General features: G+C 44.0%; 1 long non-coding RNA gene across 2 annotated transcripts in view; it reads left to right on the plus strand.

Moving 5' to 3' along the window:
* The window catches only part of LOC126503862 (uncharacterized), a 116023-nt gene that overhangs the window by 45818 nt on the left and 53489 nt on the right, over positions 1–16716 (plus strand). Inside the window, exons 2-3 of one of the 2 annotated variants that reach the window (XR_007592431.1) lie at positions 15687–15857; positions 16184–16462. This is a non-coding gene — a long non-coding RNA (uncharacterized lncRNA). Of the gene's footprint in view, positions 1–15686; positions 15858–16183; positions 16463–16716 lie in introns of those variants that run through there. The other variant, XR_007592430.1, reaches the window with a different exon arrangement.

Below are 16716 nucleotides of genomic sequence, written 5' to 3' on the forward strand. Positions count from 1 at the left end.
CCCTTAAGAAATTGTATGCAGAAAGAGAAGGGGGAGGGGAGGGAGATTCTTGGAAGACCCCAGGAAACAGGAAGTAATTACCAGACTCAGATGTGTAAAACACACCAGAAACCAAATCATCCTCAAACTTCCCCATGTGCTAGAACTACCTGCAGAAATCCCAGTTTATAGAGTTTCAGTTGAGTCACAGTCTTTGTTCCACCACTCGCTGATTTAGTTAATTATCTTAGGAGTTGATCACGTGATGGTTTCTGGGGACATCACGGAGAATAAAAAAAAATGGCCTGAGGGAAAAATTCGCTGGGACCATAGGAGTGCTTAGGAGCTCCCGTGTTAGGATGCTCTTGCAAGCCCTCTGCACACTAGTTCGGAGTTTCTTTTCTAAGAAGGACCATGAAGGAAAGAGCCAGGGGGTGCTGACAAGGCCGTGCTCTGAGTTACTGTCCCCCACGTCCTGTATTCAATGAAAGGCCACAGATACGTTACTTAAAATGTTCCTAGTCCTATAGCAACTCATCATGTTTGACACAAGTCAGGGCTAAAATTCAGCAGTGTCGGTGTCTGGAAATAGTGACATCTTTTTGTTCCAGTTGGCAGAGGTATTACCTCCTAAGTCCCCGCAAACCTGATTATCTCCTCACTAGCTTCTCACTCTATCCTGAGACCAGCAGACCTGTGGCAGGAGAGCAAATGCCCCACCCAGTGCCACTCCAATACCAGTTTTTGATTGGTTGGCTGCCACGCAAACTTACTAAAGACGGTGAACCTCCTTTGACTATCTGCCTATGTATCTTTCGTAAGATTCTCTAGTCATTGTTATTAAGCAAGAGGCTCATCCCATTGTCAGCGGTGTCTTGATTATCGTTATTTCTGGACATAGGTGGATTTCTTTATGACAAAGGGTGGACAGAAAGGAGTTCTACCAAAAACAGGAGGGATGGAGGAGGAGGGTAGGGAGGCAGCTTTGCTAAACCCAGGGTGAGTTTAGTGTATGTCTTCTGGGAGACCAAGGAGAAAGCAAGAACTTAGGCTTGTCAAAGAGTCTGGAGTCCTTTGAATGAGAAACAGAGTGTTATTGTTCCGTGCCCACCTAACTAATTTATTCCACTCTAATCTCTCCGCCTCGCAGACAGAAGTCTGAGCATCTCTCCCTTGCATAGCCCTGCAGCCTGTTCCTGGGAGAATGGTCCCATTGTTTCTTTGGGGGTTTTCTTCTCGCGTTTGCCCTTTCTTGGCAAATTTACAGAGGTATCAGAGGCACCAGGCACACCCTGGAACATTGATATGTTTGGAATTTAATCAAATGTCCTGCAAAGTGAAGCTATTTGCTTTACTGCTAGAAGCAACTTTGAAAATATTTAAAAGCTATCAAAATACAAATTATTAGGACCCTGCCCCTCACAATGAGCTTTTTAGGATTTATGTATTTTGATATATGCTTTATTCTTCCAATAAAGGAAGGCAGTCATCTCCCTGATTCGGACACTGTATCATACACGTTTAAGGAGATGGCTGGACGCCAATCATGTTTTTCAACAAAACTTCTGTGCTATGCTTTTTGGCATCTTTTGGCCTGCATGAGGGCCATGGGAAAGCCTTTCACAACAGTCTCAGGTAGCATGCCCTTCATGCCTGAAACTATCGAGCATAGAGTTCCAACCCTGTGGCTTTAAAGTCAGCTGGTTGTGATCAGTCACCAGTCTGAAAGTCGAAGTCTACAGGAGCTGGGGGGGGGAGGGGCGGGAAGGGTCCAAGAAGGAGAAATGTGTATGGCTTTCTTTTTCTTTCCTTGCTTTACGTTAGAGTCCATTTTGTCCTTTGACCCCAGCCTCAAATTGGTTCAAAGTTTCTCTAAGATTCTCACTCAGACCCTCTTATCTCACCTGACTCTCAAATCTGCCAGTGGGATTATCCACCTCCACTGTGCTCCATTGCCCCCCGAGGGCCTGTTTGCCTTGCCATCATTTTTCCTTAGTCTCCACTGAGTGTTGCTATATCCAGGATGATAATCAAACACCGTCCTCCCGTCTCCACTTGGGTCATTTCCTTAGTTGCTTCAGTCTCTCTGCAAAGGGCCCTCTGTCTTTACAGTGTGCAAAGCCTGCACAAATTGCCATTTAACACCCATAAACCTTTCTTCACTGGGACTGCCATGATGCCCCACACTGGCTGCTAGGTCTGCCTCAGCCATCCGGTCGCCACACCAAAGTAGTCCAACTTCTGGTCTATCAATGCCATTAAAAAGGGTCTTAATCTTTGAAATGCTATTTTACCTCTGACTCTCAAAGGTTCAAAGTCAATTTTCCTTCCTTTGCCAGTTCATTCCCACCCTTCCCCTGTCCCAGCTCACGTGGTCTTGATGTCTTCTTCTACTTGACATGACCCATTCATGTCACCGCAGTGTAGTTTTCCTTCAGTGGCAAACACTTTTCTCCAACTAGATGAGTTGTTCTCCTTCAGCTAAGGATGCCTTTTCCTGCCATCTCATCCCTTCCTTCCTTTCTTTCTTTTCTCCTCTTTCTCTCAACAAACTCCATCCCTGCCAAGGCTCCAGTGACTATCCTGGCCTCTATCTCAACACCCTCTTCACTCTGGATTCCGGTCCCATAACCCCTTAACTGGATTTTTCCTCTTGCTACCGTCTCTGGGATCCCAACCCAAGCTTTCCATAACAAAGTTGTCCTTGACACACAGTCAGGTTTTGACCTCTATTTTTGTAAAGGGTACAAATATTACCTTCTTCGCTCAAGCACGGATTATTTGACTGTTTACACTCTTCCCCACATTTTAACTTTTTCATCTTTGCTTGGTTGTTTTTTGAGTCGCCTCCTGCCTGTACCCTCTTCTTTCCACTGCGGTTGCTGGCACTCAGACCTGTTCTTGCTCTTCTTGCTTGGGCTGTAGCAATAATCTGTCTGGCTTTATCTCCTTGGCTCTATTTCCCCCTTTTCCAATTGTCTTATTTACTCAGACAATCCAATCTCAAAGCACATCGCTGATGAAAAGTCTTACGTGCTTTTACCTCACAGCTCAATTAAGTTTAAATTACTTAAAATGCTGTCCAAGGCCCTATGTGGTCTTATTGTGGCTTAATTCTCAGTACCGTCCTAAAATGAAGCTGTTTTCTAGCTAAATGATAGAACTCAAAATTCTCCAGTGATTTATCATTTTGCTCCTTTGGTTTTACTTTTTTCTTTGCTTGACACCCCTAAGCACTCATTCCTTTTATTGACATAGCGTCTGTTTCTTCTTCAAAATCCCTCCTGTGTCTGTTAGTTTTCCAGTACCGTGACAAAACACAAGATGTAATCGATTCAAAAGAGGCAAGGTTTCTTTTCCACTCAGGGTCTTCGGGGCCTGTGATGGCACAGTCCAACATGGTGGAGGAGCATGTGGCAGAAAAAGTCTGTTCATCTCACACCAGACAGGAATCAAATAGGAAGAGGCAGGACTAGAACACTACTAATGATCTAACTACCTTCCCCTGAATAGTAAGCAACCAACCATTCTACCAGCCCAGTGGGTTTCACTTTGCAAAGGTTCCATCGCCTCCCAGAAGCACAAAGCTGGGGCTCAAGTCTTTATTATATGGCCCTTGGGTAGACAGTTAAAATCCAAACTTTTGTACCTACTGAACATATTTTGTGCTTTCCTATAACACCATATTGTTGGGTTGATATTGCCTAGGTTGAGAATTTGGGCTTGGTTTTCTCTACCTTTATTCCTTCCAGTTTGTTAAAACTTTACAGGATAAACTATGTCGTAGACCTTAGACACTTAGACAGTCCCTGCATTGAATGAATGTGTGTGTGTGTGTGTGTGTGTGTGTGTGTGTGAGAGAGAGAGAGAGAGAGAGAGAGAGAGAGAGAGAGAGAGAGAGATATCATTGCATTTTTTTAAGAAACCTTGTAATCTGTTTCTTGTGTTCCTGTGTTATAGAAAGGGTTCCATTTTGTTCTATTCATTTTTATTTTATTTAACACCTGGAGACTACTAGTAACTAATATGCAACCTTACACAAACCCTCTCACAGCAAATTGATTTTACTCTAAGTTAACTGCTTTCAACAATATTTTCAGAGTGAACCTAGTTTCCTGCTGAAATAAGTTAGTGGAAATGGAAAATACACACCTGACAGTAACTGTTACACGCTGATGCTTTTGGGCCATCATGTTATAGAGTCAATGCTTCTCCAGCCCCTCTTTCTCCTCCTTCTCCTCCTCTTTCCCCCTTCACTTAAAACAGTTTTGTAAGTGTGAGGTATACAAAATGCGAAGCACAAGTTTTCTTTCACTGTTTCCTGACATCCAATCCTTCCCCCTTCATCCTGCCTGTGAGAGGCCTTAAAAAAGAGGAACTAGCAAAAGGTGATAAGCTTGAGCAGAGATCTCCAAGAGGCTTCATTGGTGACCTGCATGTGTTCTTTGATGGCCCTGTATACCCACAGGGAAAAGATCTGGGAAGTCAACCACGTGGATGTTAATCTCTAAGTTAAAGAAGAAGAAGACAGTATCATTGACAGTTAACAAAGATTTGCTTATTTGGTGCAGGGTCCATATCTCAACACATTATTGATTCCTCTTACAGGGTTAGATTTGGTTCTGAGTACTTAGTGAATGATCAGACAAAACTAATTGATTGCAGACAGGAGATTTACATTAGTAGGGCAGGTTTTGGAAACTTTCCTTGACCCCTTAACTCAGGTGAAAGTTGACATTTCAAGAGCAAGCCTGAATTTAGAGCACGCATTGGCTGAGGCTAACCACACAAAATTTTGTCAAACAACTGGTTATGGACAAAATTTAATCTTTGTTAAATAGGGAAAATGTAATTGGCAGTTAGAAAAGCATTTTATGGTGTGTGTGTGTGTGTGTGTGTGTGTATTTCCAGACACATTTGTGTGTACTATGCCCAGGTTTCAGAATGGAAACGGGCAAATCCCATCTCATTTGGGGCACCTGAAACCCTCTCCAATAAAAGGCTCTTACAACCAATTCTCTGCCACGGGCCAAGTGCTCTTCTCTCCAAACTTTATTTTGAAGTAAGTTCAAGAAAATTCAAAACAGCAAAGTTAGGGGAAAAAAAAAACCAAGAATCCGTTGCTGTCATTCGGCATGTGTAGCTTGAATCTTGTTAGAAAATCTTTCTCCTCCCACTCAACTATGCCTTACTGTGCATGGAGGAACAACCTTTATTGTATTGTTGTTGTTATTGTTTTTATTTACTTAAAAAAACACAAAGTCAGGAGTCCTAACGGCCTGCTAGAGAGCACAACAAAGGGTCTGTTGTCTGTTGTGAGGTAGCCAATTCCAGCTCACAATTTTTTTTTTTTTTGGTATAAAGTGGAGAAAGTGTTTTGTTCAGTTAAGTTTTTTCCTCCTTTTTCTTCTTCCTTCTCTCCCCATTCCAGTGTCTTTGCCAAGGTTAGTGTTTCTCTGACTTGGGGGAAGTCTACACTCCCCCTGGTGGATGATTTGCATGTATTTAAATTTTCCCCTTTACCAAAAGACCCACAGATCTCAGCAGTTTAGAGACTTAGAGGCATGCTGAGTCATTTACCAAATCCGTACGCCTCTGCCATTGGTGTGCCTCTGTCATGTTTACCTTCCTTTGCCTTTGTCTAAAGTCTTTAGCGAAGGAGCCAAAGCTTGGCTTTTGGTGTCTGGAGAGCCATTGTAAGCTGGGAGACTGGCATTCTCGCCACTCCAGATAGATGCATTGAGCAATTCTTTTTGCTATAAGCAGTCTGCCTTGCTCTGAGTCGTTTCGGAAAACTCTTGTATAAGGTCTTACCCATAATTCTTTGCAGAGAGTAGCTCTCCGGGATGTTGACCAGGAGGATAAAAATGTAGTTGCTTGGTGAGACTATTTGCAAACCCTGCACCCGTTTCAGCCATGGCCTCGGATTTGCGGGTACTTCTTACTGGCGGTTTCCGAGACTTTATGGGCTCAGCAGTGAGAAGTGGGTTGCATCTGTTTTCCCCACCATCCACTTAAATCTCAGCCCTTGCGGGTCTGCGAAGACGTTCAGCACCCAACCATCTGCTTTCCATCTCCAGAAATGTTGTTGTTGTTGTTTTCTGCCTGATTCTTTTTGTCCTTACGGGTTAATGTCTTTAAAATCCATCCCTTTACTGTCTTTTTAGTGGGTTCGGGGGATAGATTGTAATGTAAGCCATATGCTAACTCTGCCATCTTTAACGAGAAGCACAGGCATGGATTTCCAAAGTGACTGCAGGAGAGAGCCATTTGATCCTCTCTTCTTCAGACGCCTTTGTAAAATGAGAGGGTTCGTCGAGATGCTGATGGACCCCATGCACAAAAAATAGTACAATTGAATCATCTTCAGTGTTGTCACTATTAATGGAGACTGTCAGAGAGTAATTTCTCAAACCTCCAGAACAAATTCTGATTTCAGCCCTTTTAGGGACAGGCAAAGGTATGGCCTACACCTTTCTTCAATTAGATGGAACCCCAATTGCTTGTCTTACGGGGACCGTAGAGCAGGGACGACTCCAAGAACGACAGCATCAATGTCTCTCTTAAGGCTAATGTGAGGAGCAAATGACTTCTTCTGCAGAGAAAGACGTTTTGTATGAAGATGTGCTATATTATTAAGTGTTAATTACCACAGTTCATTTCTAGACTATGCATTTTAGCGTCTTTTTAATCTACCTTTTCCTTTTCAGCATTGGCAGTTGAACCTGTGGCCTGGTACATGCTGGAAAGGGCTCTGCCATGGAACTATATCCCACCTGGGTGGGGAATCATAGCCTTTATCTTTAGTTGCTTGGATTTAGAATAGAGTGTGTAGTTCTGGAGGTCACAGGAACAAGTAAACCTGATCTGTAAAGCAATAAGTAGGTCCTCAAATGCATTAAGGCAATTATTAAAACGGCTGCATATAATTGAAAATGAATGTACCAGATAATCCGGGGTGTGTGTGTGATGTGAGTGTGCACACAGGAGTGTATGTGGGTAAGACAAGTGACTTAAGGAAGTCTGTTCATTTGGTGAATAGTGGAACTGAGAGTCCAAGCAGGTCTATCTGTGACTCACAATTCTTTGTGAGTCATATGCTTTATTAATTCTTTCAAAAGCACCACCATGTCTGGTAACATGCCGCTTGCCTTCTCTTTATGAATCTTCTAACGGATTGGTGAGGTTCCAATCTCTAGAGAAATCCATAAAGCTTCGCTTACAGGCAACAAGCTTTGTGGACACAAGCTTGGGGACATGACTGGCGGTCTTCTCCTCCTTCCTCATTTGTCATCTCTTCTTCAAGATTTCTACCTAAGAGACAGGTTTCATGCATTGCTAGATGGACATCCTCAAAAGGAAGTGGAAGTGTCTTGCAGAACTTGAAGTCGGTGGTGGAACTGCGTGTAACTTCAACACACGGCAGCGGGGCACAGCTCTGAGCTTTGAACTTGAAGCCTAAAGAGAACGTGACGCCCGTATGAGCTCATCCAGTAAGCAAAGAGTTGAGAGGAAGGATGCGCTTTTGAAATGTGTGACCTTAGAGGAAGGGTGTCTAACTTATCTGGGCAACCTTATTCCTTATCACTTAAATGGGCTTCTTCACAATGAAGCTTGGCACAAGTTCACGGCGTGAAGAGGACATGCGGTCATTCATAAAAGCTGTTTTACACAATGCCTGCGGACAGAGAACAGAATAATTACCCTGAAATCATCCAGCGATGGAAATGTCAGGAGACAGACCTAGCATTCTCAGGTCTGTTTTCCAAATGCGTTTGAAGAACACACGCAACAGATTATTACGAGTGCCCTCAGCCAATTAATATCTAAGTCCTACTGTGAGTGTTGACTTCTGGGACCTAGACTTCTTCCCCTTCCTTTCCCGTTTGGTTTGGAGCCTACTAATTCTTTAGGTTAAAAAAACAAACAAACAAACAAACAAAAAAAAAACCTTTTATAGGTTTCTGAGCAACAATATTGGACCTAAGTCAGAACCAGGTATCTGAAGCGATGGTACCTACCTTTTGATACTTGACTCTCAAGGTCATTGTCCCTGGAGGCACATCCGGTGTCCCATCCCCACCCAGCAAAACCCCAGAGACCTGGGAGAAGCCACCCTACACCCCAAGCCCTCACCCTCACCCCTCCACCCCCCGCAGCAAGGCATCTGCAACCACTGGAGCCTTGGCCTCACCTACACCTGGAGGAAAAGTGACGACCTAAGCCACAGGCCCCACCTGCACCCACTGGAGGAAGAAATGGGCAGACGGCAGGGTAAGAACACATTCAACTACAGCAAGAGCAATATGGCAGCACCAGAAACTAGTGGTTCTACGCCAGCAAGACCTGGACATCCCAACGCAGACGAAGCAGAAGAAAACCACCTTAAAAACAACTCTCTGAAGATGATTGAGGCCCTTAAAGAGGAAATGAGAAATTCCCTTAAAGAAATGGAGGAAAAGAAAAATAGTCTCTTTAATGCTATTAACATAATTGGAAAAAGAATGATACTTGGTGCTAAAATTCAAATCTAATCTATAGTGTTTGTTTTAGATGAAAAGCCCTGAACAGCTGGGAATGGAGCTGTTAAAGCAGACAGCTCTAAGGAGGCTGCTGTCTAAAGTGCTCGGTTTACAAAGCCTATTTATCATGCATTTAAAAAATTAATCCTCCATAGAAAGACGTGGAACCTGGTGTCAAAAATGTGCAGAAGACAGAAAAGGAAGGAATGCCGTTTTCCTTCAAACGTTGTATCTAAAGAACAAGGTTAACTGGGGCAATGTTGTCCTGGGTAGAGGAAATGGGGCCCTCATATTCTAGCAATGCTTGGATGAGGGGCTTAGGAGGGGCTCAGAAGAGGGGTGCTAGGGATTAGGGGCTAACTGTCTTCTGAGAAAAAGCATGCTATTGAGAGAGGTCAGCAGGAAATGGGTTCCCAAGGAGGGCCCTTGTCTTTGAAATGCCTTCCCGCTCCTGCCCTAACAAAGCCCCAGTTCAGTGAACCTCAAAGGATGGTAGCAAGCAGCTGGTTTGGGCTGGCCAGCTTTGATGGCTCTGGTGTTTGAACTGCACCGAGGGTTAAAACAGTCGATTTCAGTTTAATTGTTTGTGTATCCGCTCAGGACTCCTCTCAAGGAAAAATTGGCTTTGTCCTGTGGGAATTTGACATTTCTCCGTGAGTATTTTGGGGGGCTGATGCAAAATCAAAATCACTCCCCCAACCAGGAGCCTGCATGAACCCACCTGATAACTCAGTGGTCCTGAGGCCCGTCGGTTTGTGTGGCGTGCCTTTGTCTTCGCATTGCCATGGCTTTTATTTCTGTATTCTAAAGGTTCCTTCACACCTTCCCAAAGCTACACCAGCTCTGTTTCTGGAGAGAACCTGCTGCAGCCTTCACAGTCTGAGGGATGGGGGTCTCACCTTTGGTTAGCCAATGCCCTCTGAACATGGCTTCATTTTGAATGATGGAGAGTACTCTTTATCATGATTTTTCCTAATTTTAGCTGTTTTCGGGGGATTAATTTTCTTCTTTAATAGATCGTTTCTCTTCTGGGGCTAAGTGATGGGCTTGAGTATTGTGTTGAGTATATCGTAGGAATATTGACCATGACCCTTTCTGATGGGCAGGAAAATGGGAGCCCCCCCTCCTTGTTCCATCCCAGCAGTCAAAGTAGGACTTTAGCATGGAAAGAAAAAGTTCACTCTCTGAATATCAAGGACAACAGATGTAAACCAGGGACGTTGTGTGACAGAGGATAGACTGGCTACTTGTAAGAATTCTAGTTCAGATGATCTTGGTCATGTGAGATTGCATCTAAGCCTTAGCTTACATATGTACTGACTTCCGGAGGGAACTAGTTCACATTAAAGGAAGAGGCCAAAGAGGAAGAAAAGCCTCTTCTTGTGTTTGAAGGGAAGTCATCGTAAGAATCTTCTCTTCCTTGTGGACTGGGTACACCCTGAGGATTTTCCTTAAGTCATATTATACCTTTGTGCCTGTTTCCTCCAAGTCAAGAGTTAAATAAGTCCCATCTCAGAAGATGGTTTTGAAGGGTTAAGTGAAGCAATTTGTGTGTGTGTGTGTGTGCTATACTGTATGTGTATAACATATGGTGTGCGTTTTGTATATGTGTGTGGTGTGGTGAACATGGTGTATGTTCTCTCTGTGTGTATGTGTGTGTGGTGTAATAAGCTGGTATGTGTTGTATGTACTGTGTTTGTGGTATGTGATAAGCATGGTGTGTGTTATCTGTGTGTGTGTGGTATGTTTGGTGTGTGTTGTATGTACTGTGTGTGGCTACTGTTGTAGAAGTGGTGCATGTACATGTATGTGTGAATGTCCACATGTGTTCTAGGCAAGTGCTCTACTAACTGAGTTATAACCTCAACTCTAAAAAACATTTTAAATTGATAAGCTTAGACATATTTATCATGGACCATATGGCATTTCAAACTAGAGATGTATTGTGGAATGGCTCAGTTGAGTGAATTAATATATGCACCACCTCCCATATTTTTTGTTTGGTTGGGTGGAAACAATTAAAATATTCTCTTTAACAATGTTCAGAATACAAAATGCACTGTTATTAATGGTAGCTGCCATGTTGTACAATAGATGTCCAGATGTTCGTTCATCATTTTATGTAAGTAAACTTTTAAACCTTGGGCATGTCTACAGTTTGTGTTAATTTTTAGCCTGTATTTTTACTTTTGTATGTGTATCATTTGTTACTTTGTATCGTAAAATACATTGTATTTGTATCACTATAACTGGAATGCCCTAAAGGAGCCAGAGAGGCTATATTTATTCGGCTTATGCTTTCAGAGAGTCTCACCCATCAGAGCATGGTCAGGGAAACAGACTTGCTCCGTCCTTGGTCCTGTGAGCCTGCAATCTTCTGTTCATGAGCTGGTGAACTGCAAGCAGTAGCCAGCTATAACTCTCAAGGGCTCCCCACAGAGACCTGCTTCTGGAATGACCAGACTATCTCCAGACAATACCAGCAGCCAGAGGATACTCAAAACATGAGCCTGGGAGCAGCACTGCAGATTCAAACCCTGACACCATCGCTGTGTTTGGGAGTTAAACTCTCAGTTTCCACGTGTTGATGAGGGCGCGCAGTATTTCTCTTCTTGTGCCTGGCATGTTTCACTCAATATAATGCTTCTCGGGTTCTTCCAAGTCACAGATAACAGGGCCACAGACCCCCTCTCCTTCTCTTCCACTCCTTTTATGCCTGCTCCATCAGAGCCGCACACCAAATGCTCAAAACCCCTGCTTTTGTTTGTTCTAAGGGATTTTTACCCTTTCTTATCACTTGATATTTCTTTAGGATCTAACAGTATTCTGATCAAGATTGACAAAGAGGAGGGTTTTTTTTTTTCTAGCTATGCGGAGAATTTTATAGATTTGAAGAAAAGAAATGGTGCCCCTATTGAGAATACATTCCTACACTGTGGTAGCATGAAATAAGCCTCGGAAATGAACTCATTATGATAAAAATCTTCCTTCCACTTTCCTTCCCACAGAAACTATAGTCTTGACCAGACAGCGTGATTGCTAACTGCGTCTTACTCACACCCTTGAGGGGTAGGGGCAAGTCTGGTTGATGAGACTCTAGGCCATCTGTTTAAAAACTAGCAAGTGGGGTCATTCTCCGCGCTCCTTGCTCATGTTCTGCTTCTGACTGCTGTTACCTTTGACCATTTGTGCCTGGTATCCATGGGGAAATGCAGATGTCTAGAGGAAATCACAAGACTCCTTGGGCCATTGTCTTCAAGGGTTGTGTCATTTTCTTCTTTAAAAGTGGCTATTTCTTTTCCTTTGGGAACTTACGACATGCCCAGGATTCTGCCCCTGTGATTTTACTGAACTTTCACTAGAAGCTTTCAAATGCACTCTGTAATTTTTTTTTTTTTTAACCAGAGAGAAAACTAAGGCTGATGGAGTCTGGTGGTAAGCAGCAAGGCCAGAGGCTCCTGAGTTGAGCCTCTCTGACTCCAGAATTAGTATATATAACCACTGTCCTCTCTCAGAGAGCAAAGAAAACTCAGCTAAGACCCTCCCATCCCAGAGGCACACAGCTCTGGTCATGGGAGGCTGAATGGAGAAACTGACTTCCCTTTGAGCACTGGATCAGAATTTGGACCCAACCTTGAACACATGCAGTCTTTGGTGATAAGCAATGACATCTCCTGCCCTGGGTCCTGGGTCACTTGCTGGAGTTTTCTCCATCCTGGCCCTGGTCTGCTCCCTTTCAGGTCCTTTTTGCAGTGTGTTCCTTCCAGAAAGCCGGCAGGAAGTTCAAAGGCAGAGTGAGGCTCAGTTGGTCTTTTGTTGGTCCATGTTGTTGGAGAGAGAAAGTTCTCTTGAACCAACCAGTATTGGGAAGTAGGGGGCGGCTCTGCTAACAGCACACGGTACACAGTTCAGAGTTTCAGGGAACTGTGAAATAGAGGCGGCAACTATGCCCCTGTCGACATTAAAAGAGAAATCACAGCAAGCCAAGCATTGCCAATTTAACGGCTTTGAGATTCTAGAATCAAGTGGCAGCCTAGACCAAAACTGGTTGAGAAGGTCCTACCCCAGCACATGAAAAGTTCTATTTATAGACAGAGAATCGGAAGTGACGGGGAAGAGAAGAGGTCAGGAACAGACACCGCTCTCATTGGTTAAAATTCTCATCTGTTTTATTTGAACAGGGTTTGGACTGTTGGCTGTTTGGGGATAACTGAGCCTCTGGTACTTATTACAAAGTAGGTTAGGTTTTCCACTAACACATCAAGATAGGTTAAATTTCATCAAGTACAAGATATTTCTAGGCCAAACATAAACAGTGTCTAGAGATAGCATGAGGTTAAGCCATTCAATTTAACAGGGGTTAGGAAACAGTCCCGAATGAGGGCCGGCTAGATGCTGGCTATCAGCTGTGCAAATGAAAAAGGCCCCAGTTGTTCCTGAAGTAAATATGATGGATCTGAAAGTCAGAGAACAGAGGTTACACCAGAAATAATTAAAATTTTCTCTGCCTAGAAATAGCTCGCAGCACATCGTTCCACAGAGCCTGCTCATTCCAAGCAAACAAACTCAACAGCCGGCTCCACGACTGTGAGCATTTGTTTTTAAGTACAAGTGTAAATAAAGACCTATAGGAAAATGAAACTCGATCCCTAATTTCTCATTGTGCTCTAAACCCAGTCCCAAGGAGCTCAAGGCCCAACATGAGACCTAGCTTCCTTCAGTCACCACAGGAAAAAGCAGGAGCACTTTTCCTTCGATTTATAGACACAGGTAGAACTTTATAGCACAGGACATAAGAGGGATGGTCAACAAACTGGATCTTAGGATCTTAGAAGAAAACTTCTGTACAGCGAAGAAAAGCGAAGCAGATCAATAGCCCACAGAATGGGAGGAAAACTCCTGCCAACTACTCACTGACAGATGACCGAGTTTCCTGAAAATACAAAGAACTCGAAAATTAAACTTTAAGAAAACAAATAGCCCGATTAAGAAGTAGCCTACAGAACTGAACAGGAAATTTTCAAGAGATATGCAAATGGGTAGGAAAGACTTTAAAATATGATCAACATCCTTAACCTACTTGAAACCAACTTGAAAGATTCTCCCCAGTCCAGTCAGAACAGCCGTTGTCGGGAACACACATAACAACAGACGCTGGTGTGAAGGTGACAGGCTGTCCCTCATATACTAGTGCAGCCACTTTGGAAATCAGTCTGGAAATCTCTCAAAAACTAGAGACAGCAGCGCCCCATGGTCCAGCCATACCACTCCTGTGCCTGTGTTCAGAGGACTTTACAACCTGGTCCAGAGACATTTGCACGTCCATGGTTATTGCTGCTCTGTTCACAATGGCTAGAAAATGGACTCAACTAAGATCTATCACTAGATGAGGGGATTAAAAAAAATTGTCCGTATACACAATGGAGTGTGCCCAGTGCTAAAGAAAAAAATGAAATAATAAAATTTACTCTGGAAAACAATGACAAAAGATATTGCAAGCCTAGATACAAGTGCCACCTTCTCTCTTAGGCTTCGGATCTTGTTTTAGGTGTCACTGCCCTCCCTGAAGCACTGGCTGTCATTGTTGTGACCGTGGTCAGAATTCATGTCTTGACTTTGTATGGAGAGATCCTCACTGGAGCAACCGTGCTGGTTTCTCATTCCATCTCAACATTTATTCCTTTACCTCACTGGGCTTAAACTGAGGAGAGCGGCTGTTGCTTCTCAGTAGAACAGACGCAGCAACTGACCTTATTGTGCTGGCTTCTGGTCAGGTAGGAAAGGAGAAGGTGGCTGTACAAAGCGTCTAACATCGGGGCCTGGTGGCTAAAGGCTTTAATAATCTTGACATCTGTCTTACCGGGTGGCTCTAACTCAGACGATTTCGCTAATCAGCCATGAAGAAGGCCTGTGGGTTTATAGAGAAAACCCAGCAGCAGGCATAGCAGAGAGTTCACTTAGTCACGTGAGCATCAGGCTCCTTGCAGTTCTTATGTGGGAAACTGACACTCAGTTTTGATCACTCAAGTTCCTATGCGTCATTCAGGTGACTCGGAATTGAGGTGAGGAAAACAGGGACACCACAACACGCTTTCTACAAATGATTGATTTAAATGTAAATCCTGTATCAGTGCTAGGCTGCAGGGTTTGGGAAAGAGGCAATCTTCCACTCCACAATCTTTTTCCCAGTGTCCACCATGGCGCTGTCAGTAAATATTTGAAGAATAAATACATAATTTGCCTTGGGATCGTCACCCTTAGCGTCGTCCCTTGGCATTCGCCTTCACTCACAATTGGTTGGGATCGGGCCTTCCGAATTGAACAGGTAGGTGAGGGACAAGAGGCACACTCTGCCTCATTCTTCTTGGCCCTCTATCCCAGCACTTCCTGTCCCTGTGGGACTCCAGATGCCTGCTGAAGCCAGCCTGTCCTTTCCGCTATGGTTCTCTGTTCTCCCTAGTCACAGTTCATAGGGGGGAGAGCGGGAGTCGGAAGATGGTTGGTTATACAGGGGTCTATTAACTTCCTGTTTGCTCACAGCGCTTCAAACCCTATGATAGAAAATTTATGTTTTATTGATTTGTATCAAAAAAAAGAGAATAGTAGTAACAGAATTTAGAGTTGGGTTTGCCTTCTAAATAGTACCCAGAAACTCACAGCTAGCCTCCTAAATGAAGGTAACCCTGGGCCTTTCCCTGTCCCCCCCCTCAGAGGACTCCATTAACTGAGAATGGACTGTTTTCTTCCTGTCCCCCGCACGGAAGAATAATGTTAAGTGCAGGACATTTGTGAATCTTCAGGGTGAGACCCCAGCAGTGACCTTGTCCACGTGTGAATCTTGGCGTGAGCGTGGTTCAGTAGGTCATTCCCTTTGTAGGGGACTCAGGCCAAGCACATGGTGTGCTTTTGAACATAAACTTGAGAACCCTTTTCAATGAGAAAAAGAATCCAATTCTGGAAGGTGGGTAATAGCCCAGTGGTCACTATCGTTATCTGTCTTGTTCCTCTTGTAGAACCAGCCTTGGCTGCAGGAATCCCATTGGTCAGCTGAAAGCTCAGATTCTGAGTGGGAATGCATGGCTAAGCTCTCATCCAGGGCTGATGAAGCACCTCTGTGTGTCATTTTGCTTTCCTATTGGCCAGGAGATAGCTCTGTCTTAGTGATAACTCATTTCCTATCTCCAGGCATCCTCACTCTCAGCTGGAATCCATCAAGATGACCATGAATTCTCAATTTGACACGAACGATCTAGACTCACCTGGGGAATGACCTCTAAGCCGGCCTGTGAGAGAGTTTCTTGACTGCGCGAATTGAGATGAGAAGACTTGTCCTCTGATGTTGGCTCCATTTCCCAGGTGAGCGATCGCTATAAAATGAAGAAAATATATAGAACACTAGCATGTGTCCATTTATTTCTCTCTCTGAGTGGGAACTTAATGTGGACAGCTGCTTTAAGCTCCTAATGTCTTATTTCCCCCTCTTGATGGACTGTGCCTTAAACTGTGAGTTGAAATAAGTCCCTTTGTGGTATGAATGAAAATGGCCCCCATAGGCTCATATGGAGTGGCACTATTACACAATGTGGCTTTGTTGGAGGACCTGTGTCACTGGGAGTGGGGGGCTTTGAGGTTTCAGATGCTCAAGGCAGGCCCAGTGGCTCATTCTCTTCCTACCGTTCTAGATGTAGAACCCTCAGCCCCCTCTCCAGCACCATGTCTGCCTGTGTGTCGCCATGTTTCCCTCCACTGATGATAAATGAACTGAACCTCTCGACTGTAAGCCAGACCCCAGGAAATGTATTTCTTGATAAGAGTTGCTGTGGGTCTGGAGAGATGGCCCAGAGGATAAGAGCATTGGCTACTCTGCCAGAGGTCCTGAGTTCAATTCCCAGCAACCACATGGTGCCTCGTAACTGTCTGGAATGAGATATGATGCCCTCTTCTGGTGTGCAGGCATGTATGTAGACAGAACAGAGTATACATAATAAATTATAAAATTTTAAAAAGAGAGAGTTGCAGTGGTCATGGTGTTCCTTCACAGCAGTAGAAACCCTAACCAAGGCACCCTTAAGCTGCTTTTGACAGCATCTTACAGCCACGGGGAAAGAGACGAAGACAAGATTAAACAATCACAGCATGGCTAATCAAACAATGACAGCACGGCTAATCAAACTAGGAGAGCATGGTTACAACACAGCCTGGGCTTCCACACGGC

The sequence above is a fragment of the Alexandromys fortis genome, unplaced genomic scaffold (genome assembly GCF_014885135.2).
Source record: "Alexandromys fortis isolate MF-2015 unplaced genomic scaffold, M_Fortis_MF-2015_v1.1 scaffold_50, whole genome shotgun sequence".
NCBI lineage: Eukaryota > Metazoa > Chordata > Mammalia > Rodentia > Cricetidae > Alexandromys > Alexandromys fortis.